General features: G+C 37.4%; 3 long non-coding RNA genes across 6 annotated transcripts; 1 reads left to right on the top strand and 2 right to left on the bottom strand.

The window, feature by feature from the left end:
• Positions 1 to 7,376: 7,376 nt before the first annotated feature.
• Positions 7,377 to 9,998, bottom strand: LOC123719751. 2 transcript variants are annotated; one of them, XR_006755827.1, is made up of 5 exons: positions 9,834 to 9,998; positions 9,491 to 9,629; positions 8,799 to 8,842; positions 8,171 to 8,353; positions 7,378 to 7,734 (listed from the first exon to the last, which is right to left on the bottom strand). It is a non-coding gene; the product is annotated as an uncharacterized LOC123719751 (long non-coding RNA). The 2 variants fall into 2 exon arrangements; XR_006755828.1 differs by lacking the exon at positions 8,799 to 8,842 and having other exon boundaries at positions 7,377 to 7,734.
• A 44-nt stretch (positions 9,999 to 10,042) lies between these two features.
• LOC123719752 lies at positions 10,043 to 13,213 on the top strand. Of its 3 annotated transcripts, none has more exons than XR_006755830.1 (4): positions 10,043 to 10,439; positions 10,828 to 10,964; positions 11,114 to 11,212; positions 13,109 to 13,213. It is a non-coding gene; the product is annotated as an uncharacterized LOC123719752 (long non-coding RNA). The 3 variants fall into 3 exon arrangements; XR_006755829.1 differs by having other exon boundaries at positions 11,114 to 11,238; XR_006755831.1 differs by lacking the exon at positions 11,114 to 11,212.
• A 406-nt stretch (positions 13,214 to 13,619) lies between these two features.
• On the bottom strand, positions 13,620 to 15,108 carry LOC123719753. The gene is made up of 3 exons (XR_006755832.1): positions 14,362 to 15,108; positions 13,907 to 14,281; positions 13,620 to 13,679 (listed from the first exon to the last, which is right to left on the bottom strand). It is a non-coding gene; the product is annotated as an uncharacterized LOC123719753 (long non-coding RNA).
• Between the last annotated feature and the right edge of the window lie 6,605 nt (positions 15,109 to 21,713).

The raw sequence follows: 21,713 nt of genomic DNA, 5'->3' as shown, positions 1-21,713 counted from the left end.
GAGAGCATAGCCAGACGCAGGCACTCTCTTCAACATACAGTTATTCGTTTCATAACGATTAACTAAATCATGGGAGTTACACTCCGAGAGCATAGCCAGACGCAGGCACTCTCTTCAACATACAGTTATTCGTTTCATAACGATTAACTAAATCATGGGAGTTACACTCCGAGAGCATAGCCAGACGCAGGCACTCTCTTCAACATACAGTTATTCGTTTCATAACGATTAACTAAATCATGGGAGTTACACTCCGAGAGCATAGCCAGACGCAGGCACTCTCTTCAACATACAGTTATTCGTTTCATAACGATTAACTAAATCATGGGAGTTACACTCCGAGAGCATAGCCAGACGCAGGCACTCTCTTCAACATACAGTTATTCGTTTCATAACGATTAACTAAATCATGGGAGTTACACTCCGAGAGCATAGCCAGACGCAGGCACTCTCTTCAACATACAGTTATTCGTTTCATAACGATTAACTAAATCATGGGAGTTACACTCCGAGAGCATAGCCAGACGCAGGCACTCTCTTCAACATACAGTTATTCGTTTCATAACGATTAACTAAATCATGGGAGTTACACTCCGAGAGCATAGCCAGACGCAGGCACTCTCTTCAACATACAGTTATTCGTTTCATAACGATTAACTAAATCATGGGAGTTACACTCCGAGAGCATAGCCAGACGCAGGCACTCTCTTCAACATACAGTTATTCGTTTCATAACGATTAACTAAATCATGGGAGTTACACTCCGAGAGCATAGCCAGACGCAGGCACTCTCTTCAACATACAGTTATTCGTTTCATAACGATTAACTAAATCATGGGAGTTACACTCCGAGAGCATAGCCAGACGCAGGCACTCTCTTCAACATACAGTTATTCGTTTCATAACGATTAACTAAATCATGGGAGTTACACTCCGAGAGCATAGCCAGACGCAGGCACTCTCTTCAACATACAGTTATTCGTTTCAAAACGATTAACTAAATCATGGGAGTTACACTCCGAGAGCATAGCCAGACGCAGGCACTCTCTTCAACATACAGTTATTCGTTTCATAACGATTAACTAAATCATGGGAGTTACACTCCGAGAGCATAGCCAGACGCAGGCACTCTCTTCAACATACAGTTATTCGTTTCATAACGATTAACTAAATCATGGGAGTTACACTCCGAGAGCATAGCCAGACGCAGGCACTCTCTTCAACATACAGTTATTCGTTTCATAACGATTAACTAAATCATGGGAGTTACACTCCGAGAGCATAGCCAGACGCAGGCACTCTCTTCAACATACAGTTATTCGTTTCATAACGATTAACTAAATCATGGGAGTTACACTCCGAGAGCATAGCCAGACGCAGGCACTCTCTTCAACATACAGTTATTCGTTTCATAACGATTAACTAAATCATGGGAGTTACACTCCGAGAGCATAGCCAGACGCAGGCACTCTCTTCAACATACAGTTATTCGTTTCATAACGATTAACTAAATCATGGGAGTTACACTCCGAGAGCATAGCCAGACGCAGGCACTCTCTTCAACATACAGTTATTCGTTTCATAACGATTAACTAAATCATGGGAGTTACACTCCGAGAGCATAGCCAGACGCAGGCACTCTCTTCAACATACAGTTATTCGTTTCATAACGATTAACTAAATCATGGGAGTTACACTCCGAGAGCATAGCCAGACGCAGGCACTCTCTTCAACATACAGTTATTCGTTTCATAACGATTAACTAAATCATGGGAGTTACACTCCGAGAGCATAGCCAGACGCAGGCACTCTCTTCAACATACAGTTATTCGTTTCATAACGATTAACTAAATCATGGGAGTTACACTCCGAGAGCATAGCCAGACGCAGGCACTCTCTTCTACATACAGTTATTCGTTTCATAACGATTAACTAAATCATGGGAGTTACACTCCGAGAGCATAGCCAGACGCAGGCACTCTCTTCTACATACAGTTATTCGTTTCATAACGATTAACTAAATCATGGGAGTTACACTCCGAGAGCATAGCCAGACGCAGGCACTCTCTTCTACATACAGTTATTCGTTTCATAACGATTAACTAAATCATGGGAGTTACACTCCGAGAGCATAGCCAGACGCAGGCACTCTCTTCTACATACAGTTATTCGTTTCATAACGATTAACTAAATCATGGGAGTTACACTCCGAGAGCATAGCCAGACGCAGGCACTCTCTTCAACATACAGTTATTCGTTTCATAACGATTAACTAAATCATGGGAGTTACACTCCGAGAGCATAGCCAGACGCAGGCACTCTCTTCAACATACAGTTATTCGTTTCATAACGATTAACTAAATCATGGGAGTTACACTCCGAGAGCATAGCCAGACGCAGGCACTCTCTTCAACATACAGTTATTCGTTTCATAACGATTAACTAAATCATGGGAGTTACACTCCGAGAGCATAGCCAGACGCAGGCACTCTCTTCAACATACAGTTATTCGTTTCATAACGATTAACTAAATCATGGGAGTTACACTCCGAGAGCATAGCCAGACGCAGGCACTCTCTTCAACATACAGTTATTCGTTTCATAACGATTAACTAAATCATGGGAGTTACACTCCGAGAGCATAGCCAGACGCAGGCACTCTCTTCAACATACAGTTATTCGTTTCATAACGATTAACTAAATCATGGGAGTTACACTCCGAGAGCATAGCCAGACGCAGGCACTCTCTTCAACATACAGTTATTCGTTTCATAACGATTAACTAAATCATGGGAGTTACACTCCGAGAGCATAGCCAGACGCAGGCACTCTCTTCAACATACAGTTATTCGTTTCATAACGATTAACTAAATCATGGGAGTTACACTCCGAGAGCATAGCCAGACGCAGGCACTCTCTTCAACATACAGTTATTCGTTTCATAACGATTAACTAAATCATGGGAGTTACACTCCGAGAGCATAGCCAGACGCAGGCACTCTCTTCAACATACAGTTATTCGTTTCATAACGATTAACTAAATCATGGGAGTTACACTCCGAGAGCATAGCCAGACGCAGGCACTCTCTTCAACATACAGTTATTCGTTTCATAACGATTAACTAAATCATGGGAGTTACACTCCGAGAGCATAGCCAGACGCAGGCACTCTCTTCAACATACAGTTATTCGTTTCATAACGATTAACTAAATCATGGGAGTTACACTCCGAGAGCATAGCCAGACGCAGGCACTCTCTTCAACATACAGTTATTCGTTTCATAACGATTAACTAAATCATGGGAGTTACACTCCGAGAGCATAGCCAGACGCAGGCACTCTCTTCAACATACAGTTATTCGTTTCATAACGATTAACTAAATCATGGGAGTTACACTCCGAGAGCATAGCCAGACGCAGGCACTCTCTTCAACATACAGTTATTCGTTTCATAACGATTAACTAAATCATGGGAGTTACACTCCGAGAGCATAGCCAGACGCAGGCACTCTCTTCAACATACAGTTATTCGTTTCATAACGATTAACTAAATCATGGGAGTTACACTCCGAGAGCATAGCCAGACGCAGGCACTCTCTTCAACATACAGTTATTCGTTTCATAACGATTAACTAAATCATGGGAGTTACACTCCGAGAGCATAGCCAGACGCAGGCACTCTCTTCAACATACAGTTATTCGTTTCATAACGATTAACTAAATCATGGGAGTTACACTCCGAGAGCATAGCCAGACGCAGGCACTCTCTTCAACATACAGTTATTCGTTTCATAACGATTAACTAAATCATGGGAGTTACACTCCGAGAGCATAGCCAGACGCAGGCACTCTCTTCAACATACAGTTATTCGTTTCATAACGATTAACTAAATCATGGGAGTTACACTCCGAGAGCATAGCCAGACGCAGGCACTCTCTTCAACATACAGTTATTCGTTTCATAACGATTAACTAAATCATGGGAGTTACACTCCGAGAGCATAGCCAGACGCAGGCACTCTCTTCAACATACAGTTATTCGTTTCATAACGATTAACTAAATCATGGGAGTTACACTCCGAGAGCATAGCCAGACGCAGGCACTCTCTTCAACATACAGTTATTCGTTTCATAACGATTAACTAAATCATGGGAGTTACACTCCGAGAGCATAGCCAGACGCAGGCACTCTCTTCAACATACAGTTATTCGTTTCATAACGATTAACTAAATCATGGGAGTTACACTCCGAGAGCATAGCCAGACGCAGGCACTCTCTTCAACATACAGTTATTCGTTTCATAACGATTAACTAAATCATGGGAGTTACACTCCGAGAGCATAGCCAGACGCAGGCACTCTCTTCAACATACAGTTATTCGTTTCAAAACGATTAACTAAATCATGGGAGTTACACTCCGAGAGCATAGCCAGACGCAGGCACTCTCTTCCGCATACAGTTATTCGTTTCATAAACGATTAACTAAATCATGGGAGTTACACTCCGAGAGCATAGCCAGACGCAGGCACTCTCTTCAACATACAGTTATTCGTTTCATAACGATTAACTAAATCATGGGAGTTACACTCCGAGAGCATAGCCAGACGCAGGCACTCTCTTCAACATACAGTTATTCGTTTCATAACGATTAACTAAATCATGGGAGTTACACTCCGAGAGCATAGCCAGACGCAGGCACTCTCTTCTACATACAGTTATTCGTTTCATAACGATTAACTAAATCATGGGAGTTACACTCCGAGAGCATAGCCAGACGCAGGCACTCTCTTCAACATACAGTTATTCGTTTCATAACGATTAACTAAATCATGGGAGTTACACTCCGAGAGCATAGCCAGACGCAGGCACTCTCTTCAACATACAGTTATTCGTTTCATAACGATTAACTAAATCATGGGAGTTACACTCCGAGAGCATAGCCAGACGCAGGCACTCTCTTCAACATACAGTTATTCGTTTCATAACGATTAACTAAATCATGGGAGTTACACTCCGAGAGCATAGCCAGACGCAGGCACTCTCTTCAACATACAGTTATTCGTTTCATAACGATTAACTAAATCATGGGAGTTACACTCCGAGAGCATAGCCAGACGCAGGCACTCTCTTCTACATACAGTTATTCGTTTCATAACGATTAACTAAATCATGGGAGTTACACTCCGAGAGCATAGCCAGACGCAGGCACTCTCTTCAACATACAGTTATTCGTTTCATAACGATTAACTAAATCATGGGAGTTACACTCCAAGAGCATAGCCAGACGCAGGCACTCTCTTCAACATACAGTTATTCGTTTCATAACGATTAACTAAATCATGGGAGTTACACTCCGAGAGCATAGCCAGACGCAGGCACTCTCTTCTACATACAGTTATTCGTTTCATAACGATTAACTAAATCATGGGAGTTACACTCCGAGAGTATAGCCAGACGCAGGCACTCTCTTCAACATACAGTTATTCGTTTCATAACGATTAACTAAATCATGGGAGTTACACTCCGAGAGCATAGCCAGACGCAGGCACTCTCTTCAACATACAGTTATTCGTTTCATAACGATTAACTAAATCATGGGAGTTACACTCCGAGAGCATAGCCAGACGCAGGCACTCTCTTCAACATACAGTTATTCGTTTCATAACGATTAACTAAATCATGGGAGTTACACTCCGAGAGCATAGCCAGACGCAGGCACTCTCTTCAACATACAGTTATTCGTTTCATAACGATTAACTAAATCATGGGAGTTACACTCCGAGAGCATAGCCAGACGCAGGCACTCTCTTCAACATACAGTTATTCGTTTCATAACGATTAACTAAATCATGGGAGTTACACTCCGAGAGCATAGCCAGACGCAGGCACTCTCTTCTACATACAGTTATTCGTTTCATAACGATTAACTAAATCATGGGAGTTACACTCCGAGAGCATAGCCAGACGCAGGCACTCTCTTCAACATACAGTTATTCGTTTCATAACGATTAACTAAATCATGGGAGTTACACTCCGAGAGCATAGCCAGACGCAGGCACTCTCTTCAACATACAGTTATTCGTTTCATAACGATTTACTAAATCATGGGAGTTACACTCCGAGAGCATAGCCAGACGCAGGCACTCTCTTCAACATACAGTTATTCGTTTCATAACGATTAACTAAATCATGGGAGTTACACTCCGAGAGCATAGCCAGACGCAGGCACTCTCTTCAACATACAGTTATTCGTTTCATAACGATTAACTAAATCATGGGAGTTACACTCCGAGAGCATAGCCAGACGCAGGCACTCTCTTCAACATACAGTTATTCGTTTCATAACCATTAACTAAATCATGGGAGTTACACTCCGAGAGCATAGCCAGACGCAGGCACTCTCTTCAACATACAGTTATTCGTTTCATAACGATTAACTAAATCATGGGAGTTACACTCCGAGAGCATAGCCAGACGCAGGCACTCTCTTCAACATACAGTTATTCGTTTCATAACGATTAACTAAATCATGGGAGTTACACTCCGAGAGCATAGCCAGACGCAGGCACTCTCTTCAACATACAGTTATTCGTTTCATAACGATTAACTAAATCATGGGAGTTACACTCCGAGAGCATAGCCAGACGCAGGCACTCTCTTCTACATACAGTTATTCGTTTCATAACGATTAACTAAATCATGGGAGTTACACTCCGAGAGCATAGCCAGACGCAGGCACTCTCTTCAACATACAGTTATTCGTTTCATAACGATTAACTAAATCATGGGAGTTACACTCCAAGAGCATAGCCAGACGCAGGCACTCTCTTCAACATACAGTTATTCGTTTCATAACGATTAACTAAATCATGGGAGTTACACTCCGAGAGCATAGCCAGACGCAGGCACTCTCTTCTACATACAGTTATTCGTTTCATAACGATTAACTAAATCATGGGAGTTACACTCCGAGAGTATAGCCAGACGCAGGCACTCTCTTCAACATACAGTTATTCGTTTCATAACGATTAACTAAATCATGGGAGTTACACTCCGAGAGCATAGCCAGACGCAGGCACTCTCTTCAACATACAGTTATTCGTTTCATAACGATTAACTAAATCATGGGAGTTACACTCCGAGAGCATAGCCAGACGCAGGCACTCTCTTCAACATACAGTTATTCGTTTCATAACGATTAACTAAATCATGGGAGTTACACTCCGAGAGCATAGCCAGACGCAGGCACTCTCTTCTACATACAGTTATTCGTTTCATAACGATTAACTAAATCATGGGAGTTACACTCCGAGAGCATAGCCAGACGCAGGCACTCTCTTCTTCATACAGTTATTCGTTTCATAACGATTAACTAAATCATGGGAGTTACACCCCGAGAGCATAGCCAGACGTAGGCGTAGCTGAGTCGGCGATGCCACTTAATTTCCCTGGGAGGTTGGAGGTTCCATCTGGCTGTTACAGGGATATTCAGTTGCGCAGCTAGGTTTAGTGTCTTCGAAGAATAATAATTTCAGCGTATTAAAAACGCTGCTACTAATTGCCTAAGCTAGTTTTTAATTGGACCGACGTGGGGTTTGGATCACATCCACAATTACAGATGTCAAGTATTATTATAATAAGTGTTTATACCTCTTTCCTGTCGGTCGAATCTCCGTTCAGTCGAAAAGCTTGTCCAGCGACAGTTGTTCCAGGGGCGTCTTGTCATCATTCATCTGAAGGTAAAATAAATTATATAATTACTAGCTGCCATAGAATGTGGTTTTAGATTTGAATTTGATTTACACTTCGGTCTAAGTAACACGTGGTTGGCTAACACCAAAAATTAAAAAAGTTCATACTTTAGCCTCAATAACACGTGGTAATCATGATATTGAATTGTAGCTTATATGACACGTTTGTCGGTTTACCATAGCAGTGCCATCTATTGATCACTTACTCAATTCAGTCGAATAATTGTGACTGTCAATTAATTATAGACAAATAATTTGCAATAAAATAAAATTGCGACTATAATTAAAGATCTAAGCTACCCTATCTCTTAAGTTGGACCAGACCGCTCACGGTGTGCCAATTTAATTTAAAATCGGTTAAGTAGTTTAGGAGGCCATCGCGGACGGAAGTACTTTTCAATAAAATTTTGAAACTTACTTTGGCAAATATTCCAACTGCAACCGAATGGCTTAAAATTTGATCTGCTAGGCGCTCTTTGATTTTCTGTTTGCCATTCTGTACTGGTTGTAAGTGGTGCTGGGTTAAAGCTGGAGCAAACACGGTTGGGATTCTCGCGATCTTTATTATAAAACTCCTCTATGTGGCTCCACTTTACTGTACCTGCAATGGAAGGTTATGATCTTATTCTCAAAACAATTTTAACCAATCACAGGTCAAGCGGCAATAAGAAAATAAATATGGTACAGCAGAGGTACATCAATTATTAGTTATTTTAATTAGGCAATAAGGCAATACTAACAACTACTTGATGCAGGGAAATAATTGCCAAAGGCCACTAGCGGATAAATAAGTCAATGGATGGTCATGGTTCAATGGATAAATAAGTCATAAAAAAGTTTTAATATCTTTCCGCTGTTCAATTAATTAAATTATTATACCAACCTATGTTTAGTTTTCTGTTTATTTGTATATCTAGTGTAAATTGGAAATACCGTTTAAAAAAAAATTAAATCTTTAAACATGCACTCAAGCAAACAAGCCAATGTAAATTTGTAAAAATTAATATTCAACCACATTTTGTATAATATTCTAAAGAAGTGGTTACCTCCTCGACAAGAGCTGCTGACTTGTCTGCTGTGTCACAATCTCCTGAGAAGTAAAATGCTATTGGCTGTTTCCAGCATTTTCGAACACCGATAACCATGAAAGTTCGACTATGGTTTGGTATCACAGTAGTACGGCCTTAGCATTGAGTTTTACGTTATATGTCAGATTTTTTCTTATTGACATTTCATCAAAAGCCATTTTACATAAATTATCATTGACATCTTGGTCTTTTGTGATTTCTTTTACTGTCTGTATTACTGGGCTGTTGATTCCACATACCATTGGAATTTTGTTCAATAATGCCTTGAGAGAGCTGACAAAATAACCTAGTATTGTCTTTGGTTAACATAGCTTTTACACATTGAAAGAAACCAATTTTTTATACCGGATTAAAACTATTTGTATTATTATAAACTTATAATTATGTATAATAATCCAGTTAAAAAAATATTTTCTTTCAAAATAACCTAATCAATAATATAAAACAAAAGTTTGATTTCTTATAGATGCTCAAGACGTTCACTTTATCATCCAGTGTCCATCTCCTTCCAGTTAATTTTCTTATAAAGTTTTTCAGTTGGCTTTGTAATAGTAAAGAAAATGAATTATTTAATGTGCTTTTTAATATTTCATTGCTAGGTTCGTTTGATGTTAGTACACTTAATATAGATCTTTTGGAGTTTTTATCACCTTGAAACTTTTTTCAGAGCCTCACTATTTCAGATAGATTTTTTCTGCATCTCTTAGACAGCGTTTGCTTTTGAGGTGTAAGTTCACTGAACTTTTTCACGTCCAAGTCCTACAAAATACCTTTGCTAGTTGATGGTTCCTGGAAAATATACAAAAATAATTGAATAAAAAATTCGAAAAAGATAACAAATCCAATAAGTGGATGGAGAAAATAGAAAACTTTTAATCATCCATATATCACCTAGATGTGTGTCAGAAATGTACTGCCTACCTCTATGTAAAAAAGCATGACTATAAAAATTTGTCTATTTGACTTAGGTAGAATATGAATGTAAATACTCACTTGGATGTCATAACTTGCTCTATATGGACTACAATGTTTGTTTTTTAATTGGTCTATATCCTCCTCTATTCACTCTTAATCTAACTTGTTAAGTCTTTTCCTATCGCTGCTGGTAAATGAAGATTCATTCAAATGATTTTCACATAGTATCCTATGCTGGGCATTCACTGTAACTAATATGGATCATCGGTTTAAATACCCATATTTGTTTTGTAGATAGTACAAAAGTTATTGAAAATATCGATACTACTCGGGTATCGATACTTTTTGGTGATCACTAAATTTGTTTTTAAGCCATTCATTTTGTTTAATGGCGTCCAGTCATCGTTTGTCACCCTTGCAGTAGAAATCGTTTTACGTACTCCTATAAACTTACAACGTTTGACTACCATGGCGTCTCCGAAGCCCATTGTTTGAAGAGTTAAGTGAAGTGCAAGTGTTGGACTCAAATTAGCCGCTTGTCACGGCCTCCTCTTCTGCGCCGATCCTTGACGAACCGGTTGCTGGTCCTAGTGGGCTGACTAGTCCTGGCGAGGAATTTGCTGCGATGCCCAGACTTACTAGGTCATCTGGCAGAAGGCTTAATCCTTACTCGGATGAGTTAAAGTAAGTTTTGATTTATGTTATTTCAGGTCAGGTTATAAAATAATAAATCATTAGTAAAAAAAAAAAAAATTGCTTACTGGAATTTTGAAAAAGTTGGATTGCATAAGGTCTGTTGTGGATTTTAAAATGAAATTTATAGCTGAAAATATTTTTTTCATTGTTTGTAACTTTCTGTATTATCTAATTCTGTATTATCCTGTACTTTTTTAATATCAAAAAAGTACCCAAAACCGAATCAGAGCACCCCACTATCCACATGGTCTTGTCTGCCCTACCCCTAGAGTATATATAAAAGCTCCGAAGTAGCCGTCAACCCCCTCCCCGCCCCTCTAAAACCTCAAATATCGACGGTCCATATTGGAAAGATTAACCGATCTACTTACTTCAGAGGCCCATTCTCGGACGGAAGAGGGAACCTATGCAAGGATAAGGAAGAATCTTCTTTTGATGGTATACCGCATTTTGAGTATTTTCCCTACCATGTTTTGGCAAAGTACAACACAAAATCGTCAATATGACTTACCTGTAAGTGAAGTTTTATTATACATTGAGCTTTGAGACTTTAATACTACCCTCAGTTTTCATTTGATTGAAATTGTAACTACACGTGTGTAAATCCAGTTGTAATGTATCCTCGAACGAAGGCGTACATAACCAAAAGCGTCGCGTAACAGGTAACGCACGGCCGCCGCCCTAACGACCACTTGTCGCTGGATGAGACAATGAACTGCTGCAGGTATCGGGAGAAGATCCATCAAAGTCTAATACTCCAGGTGAAGACATACAGTTTGATCTTGCAGTAAGCTTACACTTTACAACTTTTATCTAAGTATTCTAATCAATGCACCCAATTTGAACCCAGAGGAAAAGACCGCAATCTCAAACAGGATTAATATAGGACGCAGGTTTCAAATGAAACCAAATGCTACAGCTACTTCTTGTTTAGCAGAGGCCACTCACAGTGTTCTTGTCTGCGGAAACAAGAAATATGTACCTATTAAAATTACTTATGGATACGGATTCCAATGTGACACACAATACCAAGACTCAGTCACACGACACAACTTTATTCTATATAGCCTTAAAAGATCTAAAAGAACAACTTCAAGGAACATAGGTATACAAGTACCTATTCAGTAAGCGATTAGTTGACTACAAGCTCGCATCAAAATCAGAAAAGGACAAAGAAGGTCAAAAAGAATTTAATCATAGGCAAAAGGGGAATCCAGGATGAAGGAGCTTGCTCACAGCCTACTATAGGCAGTCGCGTCCAGCGCCGCGCGCGCCACCTCGCGCTCACTGGTAGTTTATCAAAGAATGTTATTCACTTATTACTTGTGATACAACTCTATTATCGTGGATAAAAGGTTATAAAATACCTTTTTCTTGGTCAGCGATGTTCCTAAAAGTAAACTATATTCAGAGACTGAACAAAGCAAATTCGAACAATCTATAAATTACAACAAAAACACTCCCGCACAAGGCGTTAACCGACAGATAACCGTTTGGCACCGTTAGGTGGCTATCTGAGGGCCGCAGGTAAACCCGCGTTCATAAATTGAAGCGAAGCGACCAATGAGAGGGCGGCAGGCAGCAAGGCAGCGATCGGACTGACCAATGAGAGGGCAGCAGGCAGCAAGGCAGCGGTCGGACAGCGCGTGCGCACTGGCAAGCGGCGATGACTCACACGGAGCGAGCGAGATGGCACTACAGCACTGATGACTCACACGGAGAGAGCACTGGAGCAGACATCCGCACGGGTCGGCGGTCGGAAGCGAAAGTGGCCCCTGCGCATGTGTCACAACCTCTTTTATAATCACAACTCCCTCCTCCGACTCGACCATCCCACTTCGGGAAAATGGTCGAGTCAATTCGTAACAACTCGTAAACAACCGAACGAGTCAAATGAGTAACTATTGCACATGCGCACTTGTAGCAAGATTCTTAAGAATATGTTTCATAAAAATGTTTAGAATTTAGAATAATTAAATTAATATTAGAAGCTAACACAAGAAATATTAAGTTTATGTCCTCCAGCTACACTGAATGTTTACAAAATATTCAGGACGCTAGAACACTTCTTGAAGCTAAAGGATTTATTGTAAATACTGAAAAGAGTAATGAAATTCTTGTAAATTCTTGGGTATATAATAAAATGTAGAACTTAAATCTGTTAATATGATAATAATAAACAAATTTTTCAAAATCTCGCACAATTAGATGGCTTACGTGCCTACCTCTGCCTGTCCAGCAGCAGAATATGGCTGGTTTTACACGAAGGGTCTAGAGAGTAAATATTTTAACCATCGATAGTTTTACCGGACTTACAATGGTATCGTGCGTCAGACCAACCTATAAATTAAATTAAATCGGTTGACTTTTGTTAAGAAATGTATAGTGATTCAATTCAATTTCCTCATCTTACTAAAATTACTAAAGAACTTTGGCGATGGGGCGAAGGCTTACACGGTTTCCTGGTCAATTTATTTAATGGCTTTCCATCGTTTGCTATCATATTTAAAACGTTAGGAAAAATTATTAACGGCAATGAGTTTGGCATCATATTTGTTTTCCTGTGGACTACTCGAACGTGGTGACCGCTTTTCAGAAGGCTCTTAGTTTCGGGAACCATAATTTTCTAACCTAATGAAACTTATCTCTCATTCCAGCAACCGAGAAGAGTGCCTTTGTCATCAGTGTCATCTATAATATAAAAAATGAATCGCAGAATGTGTAGGTAAGCGCATAACTATACAAAGCCTGAACCAATTGTACCAGTTCTGTTTTTTTAATGTTTGTTGAAGTTGAAGTTGATGGTTTTAACATTTTCATTGGTTTACATTTATAACATTTGTTTATAACATTGGATTACATATTAGTAATATATAAGAGTATAATGAAATAAATTTTATATTATGTTATGTTTTATTTATTTTTCCTAATATTTCATTACATTACATGGTTATGATAAATAATAATTTAATTTTATAGGTAGATTAACAACATAACTTATTAAAATTTTAACTAACTTTCTTCTAAGAAAAATAAGTACTACTATTTTATATGTACAAAAGGACATTTAAATACAACATGTTTGTTTCTGCTAGAATTAAGAAGAATATATTAATTTTCCAAAATAATAAATAAAGCTTGTTCTTTCAGTTACGTCTTGATTTCCTTCATTAACTTCTTGACTTGAAACTGTATCAAGTGTTGGAACTAAAACTTCTGCCGGTATATCTACAAATTATAATCCTTACAAATATTTTGCATAACAGCTGTGGCAATAACAATAGCTTGAACTTAAGCTAGTAATAAATACAATGTTAAAGCGACATTTCCATACTCCAAATTTTCCGAAAAAGACAAATATTTTAACCTTACATCATGTTTCATTTGGGTCACATATCTTGCAACTTTTTGACATAGTATAATTATTAATACTCTAAATTATACTATATATTTACCTCTCTATAGTATTCCTATTCTTAATGTGTACTTCATCATATCTCTGGTCAGTCAGAGAAATGGTGTTAATGAATAAGGTATATTTGAGTAAGCACTATTAACAACCATCCAGTGATTTCTCAGTAGACCTGTACGATATTAAGCTATAAACAAATATACCTGTTAATTTAGTTGGCACATTTATCAAGTTCTACCTTCTTATCAATAAATTTGAATTAACTTGTAGAACTGAGTTTACAAAAGTTGTTGCATCATGAGCGGCACCAGGCCATGGGGAACAACATTAATATATTTTATTTCTGCATCACACACAGCTTGTACATTTAAAGAGAAATATCCTTTTCAATTACAATATTATTCACCAATTACGTCACCTAAAGAAAATAATGCTGCTTAAAATTATTACAACTTCATACTATAATGTACAATGTTAAATAATATATAAATTACTTACATGATGATTGAATTCGTAAATGTGGCATAACAAAAAACCACAAATAAAATATTTTAATTTTTTTGGTTCAACAGTTTATGTGCATGATAAGTTATATAAGACAAAATTCGATGTTAAGTCATGGAAAGGTATTCTTGTGGGATACGAACCAAACGGTTATAAAGTTTGGAATCCTAAATGCGAAAAATTTATTACTGTCAGAGATGTCATAGTAGATGAGACAAATTACTTCAATCCAGGCCTGCGTTGCGACCTGAAGAGAATATAGTAAATTCTCATGATAATGTTAACATTGACAACATTTCAAAGTCAATAAAGTCTCAAAAAACTGACAGATATAAATCAGATACCTGTAAATCTGATGATTATGAAGTTCCTCAGAAAATTCGCAAAACTAACCATGACATCGTCGAATTTGAACAACCAAATGCACATTCTGATGATCTTTCAGTGGTCGTAAATAATGAGGACACAACCAGTTGTATTGAACCACGTAGGAGTGATAGGCTTAAAGTCGTCCCCCTATTTCTTATAAAGAAATCGATGATAACCTTATGTGTGCTAGTTCAATTTTGTGTAAAATACCAAATTCGTTTCAAGAGATTAAAACACGAGACGATAGAGTTCATTGGGAAGGTGCAATTAAATTCTCTATTTTTAAATAAAACATGGACTTTAGTACCACGGCCAGATAACAAAAATATTATAGATTGCAAATGGATGTTTAATATAAAAAATGATGAATTCGGAAAGCCTTTACGCTATAAAGCTCGACTCGTTGCTAGGGCTTTTAGCCAGGAATATCTCATAGACTATAATGAGACTTTTGCACCTGTTGCAAGAATAGCTAGTTTTAGATTTATTATTGCTTTTGCTAATCAATATAATTTACTTGTACATCACATGGACGTAAAAACTGCATTTCTAAATGGGGTACTACAGGAAGAAATATATATGAAAGTTCCAGAAGGGGTGTCTTGCAAAAATGGTTATGTGTGTAAATTAAATAAAGCATTATATGGGCTAAAGCAAGCCGCTAGATACTGGTTTGAAATTTTTGAACAGTCTCTTAGGCGGGAGGGTTTTCAGAATTCATCAGTAGATAGATGTATTTATATACTAAATAAAGGAGATATACAGAAAAATATATATGTGGTACTTTATGTTGATGATTTGGTAATAGTGAGTGCTAATGTAAATACAATAAACAGTTTTAAAATATATTTAATGAGTAAATTTAAAATGACAGATTTACATGAAATTAAATTATTTCTTGGAATTAAAATAACTCGTTGCGATGATATGATAATGTTAGATCAAAGTGCTTATATTAAAACAGTTTTAAATAAATTTTGCATGCAGGATTGCAACAAAAACCTGCAATTACTCCTATGGATAGTAAACTCAATTATGAAGCACTAAACTCAGAAAAAATTACACTGCTCCATGTCGCAATTTAATTGGTTGTCTAATGTATATAATGCTATGTACTCGACCTGACTTAAGCACTAGCGTTAATATATTAAGTAGGTACACAAATTAAAATAATAAAGAATTGTGGCAATGCCTCAAAAAAGTGCTTAGATATTTAAAAGGCACAACTGATTTATATATTTAAATTGTTTGAACATTGTTCAATAACCTGGACAACAAAGAAACAATAGTCAGTAGCAGCCTCCTCCACAGCGGCTGAGTATATGGCCTTATATGAAGCCTTTATGGCTTAAATCTTTGGTAAGGAGTATTCATATTGATATATCCACTCCTATTGTAATATATGAAGACAATTAACTGACAGACAGACATTTTTCTAGGGAACAAATAGAGAAAAATGTAATAAAGCTAAAATACATTCCCACAGGTCAACAACCTGCAGATGCGTTAACAAAACCATTACCAGCGGTTACGTTTCATGAAATGAGGAGAAACATGGGTTTACAATTATAATATTTAATGAGTTGGCTATTATTTGTTATTAATTTAATTATTCTGTTATATTCATTGTGTTCTGATAATTATATGTAATGTATCGAATTTAAGATGATGAAATGATCTGATAAGGTTTTTCTGGGTTTTCCCTTATCCGAGCAACAAATGTTGGATCATTATTTTTGTATTTTCCCAGACTCGCTTGGAAGTTATATAGTTCTGTTTAGGCATTTGATTTGTACAAGAATTAATTTTTGAGGGGGCATGTTGATTTATTTGAGTAATATTGCAAAAATTAATCATTGTATTGACTTTTTCCTGTCATTTGAATGAGCGATCGAGCCGCCATCTTGTCGAGGCGCCAAATTGTCTTTACCTCACTCTGCTCCAGGTCATTTCTGTTTCATTCCAATGTGTATCGTGGTAGGAAGCAGACATATCACTTCCAAGTTAAACAGTAAATATATTTCTTTATTACGGATACTGTGTGTATAATTATCGTGCCCTAACAAGAATTACAACAGTTCTTAACTGATACCGCCGTTACTGCACACTCGCAATGTTCGCGAGTGTGTTGCAGGCCTTTTAAGAATTTTTAAACTTAAAAATTGTAATTTATAGTAAACTGAAATATTAAAAAGATTATTACTTATTACTGTTTTTCTTGGAACAGGTGGTAAACGAACAGATTGTCCGTGGACAATCTTAATGTCAAGTTCGCGAGTGCGTTGCCGGCCTATTAAGAATTTGTATGACTTATTTGAAGATAAATATTATAAATAGCAAAATATAGATGTACCTACTACTAGCGACATTTTGTACCAGAGTGTCATCAAATGTTGTCTATGAGATTCTTTACTTTTGTATTTAGAAAATAAAGTTCAGTTCTTTTCCGGTACTCGCTCAGTCACGTTGTTTTATTACAGGTTATGGGCCCAGGCCGCTCCTGGCTCATAAAAAGTACTTAGTTCTCGCGACAGTATAATTATTGATTATCAGGACATTATCGATAATAATAATTCGTGGCAGAATAGGACTAAGTGTGTTGAGTTGTGCAGATTTATTGTGTCGCGTCAGGCATCAGTAATGGCGTCCAGTTCGAACTATCACATTAGTGTGCCGAAACTGCAAGGGCGTGAAAATTACAGTGAATGGTGTTTCGCAGCAGAAAATTTCCTTGTCTTAGAGGGAATGGTTGGGTGTATCAAACCTGAGCCCAACGTTGCTCCAGCAGCTGCAGACGATGCGAGAACAAAAGCGAAGTTGATTCTAACAATTGACCCGGCTCTTTATGTTCATATAAAGAATGTAGCAACATCGAAAGAATTGTGGGATAAATTGAAGATGTTATTCGATGACTCGGGATTTACAAGAAAAATAAGTCTTCTGAGGAATTTAATTTCTATTCGATTAGAAAATTGCACTTCGATGACGTCATATGTAACACAAATTGTTGAAGCTGGTCAGAAATTACAAGGTACGGGTTTTGGCATAAGTGATGAGTGGATCGGATCTATCATGTTGGCTGGATTATCTGAAAAATATATGCCCATGATAATGGCAATCGAGCATTCGGGCATGATAATCACAACCGACGCCATTAAAGGGAAATTGATGGACATTGGACCGGAAGACAGTGATGCCAACAATGCGTTTGCTTGTTTCCGCAAGAATCAAAAATCAAAGAGTGTAAAGAGTACACAGTCTATGTACAAGAAAGATGGTGAGAATGGGCTTAAAGGTCTCGTTACCAGGCCATAAAATTATTAAAAAAAAAAAAAAAAAATGGTGAGAATGAACGAATGTCGACATCTGTCAAAGAAAAACAACACGTCAAATGTTATAATTGTAAACAACATGGCCACTACCGTAATCAATGCACTTATAAAGATAAATCTTATAAGAATTCTGAAAATAAATCGTCAAAAACAAGTAATGCATTCAGTGCCGTGTTTTTTAGCAGAATATTTGACAAGAGTGACTGGTATGTCGACTCTGGGTCAAGTTCGCATTTGACAAGCAATAAAGATTGGATGGTCGACGAATGTTATTCTGGGTTCACCAAGGAAATCATGGTTGCTAACCAGAATAAAGTCCCAGTGTTGTGTTGTGGAAAAGTAAACATAACAACATCAACTGAAGGATGTGACTTTAACATAACTGTTGAAAAAGTGTTGTGTGTGCCCAAATTATCTACCAACTTATTGTCAGTAAGCCAACTGATATGGCAGGGTAACAAGGTGTATTTTACAAGCGATGGATGCGAGATATTTAATAAACAGGACACTCTAGTAGCGACTGCATCACTTATAAATGGAGTTTATAAACTAAATACTTCATCTTGTTTGGTGGCAGCAACAGCAGAGTCTCCAGAAGTTTGGCATCGTAGATTGGGACATGTCAACAGTGATAACATGAATAAAATGCAGGATGCTGGGGAGGGGGTCAAATTAACTGAGAAGGCCGACATCAACAAGTCCAACTGTATAGTGTGCTGTGAAGGAAAGCAAAGTCGGTTGCCCTTCGATAATAAAGGGAACAGGAGTACTAAGCTATTGGAAATTGTACACAGTGATATATGTGGCCCAATGGAGAATGTATCGCTAGGAGGATCAAGGTACTTTCTCATTTTTGTTGATGATCACAGCAGCATGACATATTTTAATAATATTTTAAAGAATATAAAGCAAGAGTTGAGAATTCAACGTCAAATAAAATAAAAATACTTGTAAAATAAAAAGTGATAATGGCACAGAGTTCTGTAACAGAGATTTTGATAATTATTTGAAGAAACTGGGTATAATTCATCAAAGAACCAATCCCTATACTCCTGAGCAAAACGGGCTTTGTGAATGTATGAATAGGACTCTGATCGAGAAAGCAAGATGCCTTTTATTTGATGCAAGATTAGGCAAGGAATTTTGGGCTGAAGCCTAATGGCTTCAGCACACAGAGACAATAGACACAGCAGTCTATTTACAAAATAGAATTGTAAAAGGTGGATTGAACCACTGTACACCGTACAAGTTGTGGACAGGAGGCAAACCCAACCTCAGTCATTTAAGGATTTTTGGTAGTACTGTCATGAGACATATACCCAAGGAGAGAAGACGTAAGTGGGACAAGAAATCAGAACAATGCATACTGGTTGGTTACCCTGAGGATGTCAAAGGGTATAGGTTATACAATCCTTCAACAAAGGCTATTATAACCAGTCGAGATGTTGTCTTCATAAATGAAAAGTTATCTCATCAAGAAAATATGATTGAAATGGAAGTGGTAGAAGACAAACCAGCAGAAAATAGTCCACATACATCTTCAGTGGGAGAGGTGTCAGACCATGATGGAGAGGATTCATTCATTTTAACGAATGACATGGATGAAACCTATGTACCAGAGGAGGAGTCCATGACATCTGAGGAAGAACAGCAACCAGAAACCACATCAAAGTCACAACGGGTGAGACAAAAACCAGAAAGGTTTGGATATATGTGCACAGAACAGTGTAATGAATATTTTAGTGATGAACTGACATTAGAAGAAGCACTAAGGGGACCAGAGAAGGAGCAATGGGAACAGGCAGTGAAAGAAGAGCTGAAAAGCTTTGAAGACAACAAAGCATGGGAAGTTGTTGATATTCCTGCAAGTGGCAATATAGTTAAGTGCAAGTGGGTTCTAAAAAAAAAGTGTCATAGTGAAAATAATGTCCGCTATCGAGCCAGACTTGTGGCTAAAGGGTGTAGTCAAAAATATGGTGTGGACTATAGTGAAACATTTTCTCCAGTAGTACGGCATACAACACTTAGGTTATTATTCGCATTATCAGTGCAGTTCAACTTAGAAGTAACACATCTTGATGTGAAAACTGCTTTCTTAAATGGAGATCTGTCTGAGACAATATATATGCAAAAGCCTTTAGGTTATGTCTGTCCAAATAATAAAGTTTTAAAATTGACCAAAGCTATATATGGTCTCAAACAGGCATCTCGTGCATGGCATAAGAAAGTGGATGGTTGCATGTTAGCTAATGGTTATATTAAGTCCCAAATAGAGTCATGTTTATATACAAAATTTGCTGGCAGCAGTAAAACCATCGTGACATTATATGTCGATGATTTCTTTGTATTCTCAAATGATAGAAATGAAACTAGTAATCTTAAGGATATGTTGAATAAGATTTTTGTATTAAAAGACTTGGGAATTGTAAAGGAATGTCTTGGCATGTCAGTTGTATTTGATAAACAAAATAATAATTGTACTGTGACTTTAAGTCAAGAAAAATATATTGATAGATTGTTGACTAAGTTCAATATGGTTGATTGTAACACTGTGAATACTCCAATGGAGGTCAACTTAAAATGTAAGAAGGAAAATGATTGTAGTAATCAAAATCCCTATCAGCAGCTTATCGGGAGCCTAATGTATTTGGTTGTGCTCACACGACCCGATATAGCTTATGCAGTGTCATATTTAAGTCAATTCAATAATTGTAATACTGAACAACAATGGGTTTATGCCAAAAGAATTTTAAGGTATTTGAAAGGGACAAAAGATTTAGGTTTAAAATATAGTAAGGGCAAAAATGCAAACATTGAAGGTTATGTTGATGCAGACTGGTGCAGTGATGTTAATGATAGGAAATCATATTCAGGAATTTGTTATACTTTGTCTGGGTCTGTTATATCTTGGAGTTGTAGTAAGCAAAAATGTATTACACTTTCTAGTACCGAATCTGAATATGTATCCATATCAGAAGCCTGCAAAGAGGCAGTTTATTTGAGAAATTTACAATTTGAACTTACTAAAAGTATGTATAAGATCATTTTATATAATGATAGTATGAGCGCACAGAAATTGTTGTTAAACCCTGTATTCCATAATAAAACGAAGCATATTGATGTCAGATATCATTATTGTAGAGAATTAATTAATGAAAACATTATAAGTGTTAATTATCTATGTACATCAAATATGCCTGCAGATTTGTTTACAAAAAGTCTCGCTGCTGTAAAACATTATAAACATTTGAATACTTTAGGTATTGTTAAAGTGTAATTGTTTCTTTTGTTTATATAGTATCTATATTTTGAGTGGGAGTATTATAAATAGCAAAATATAGATGTACCTACTACTAGCGACATCTTGTACCAGAGTGTCATCAAATGTTGTCTATGAGATTCTTTACTTTTGTCTTTAGAAAATAAAGTTCAGTTCTTTTCCGGTACTCGCTCAGTCACGTTGTTTTATTACAATAAATACAAATAAGAATATTATTTATTAGTATTTCTTATAGAACAGGTGTTAACGGGCAGGAGCCTTATCTGATGTTAACTGATACCCCCTTTAACGTACACGCTTAATGTCGAAGTGTTCGCGAGTGTGTTGCCGGCCTTTTAAGAATTTTTATGACTTATGTATTGAAA

This window comes from Pieris brassicae, unplaced genomic scaffold (assembly GCF_905147105.1).
Source record: "Pieris brassicae unplaced genomic scaffold, ilPieBrab1.1, whole genome shotgun sequence".
NCBI lineage: Eukaryota > Metazoa > Arthropoda > Insecta > Lepidoptera > Pieridae > Pieris > Pieris brassicae.
The sequence above is the reverse complement of the archived record's forward strand: the minus strand, read 5'-3'. Positions and strand labels throughout refer to the sequence as shown.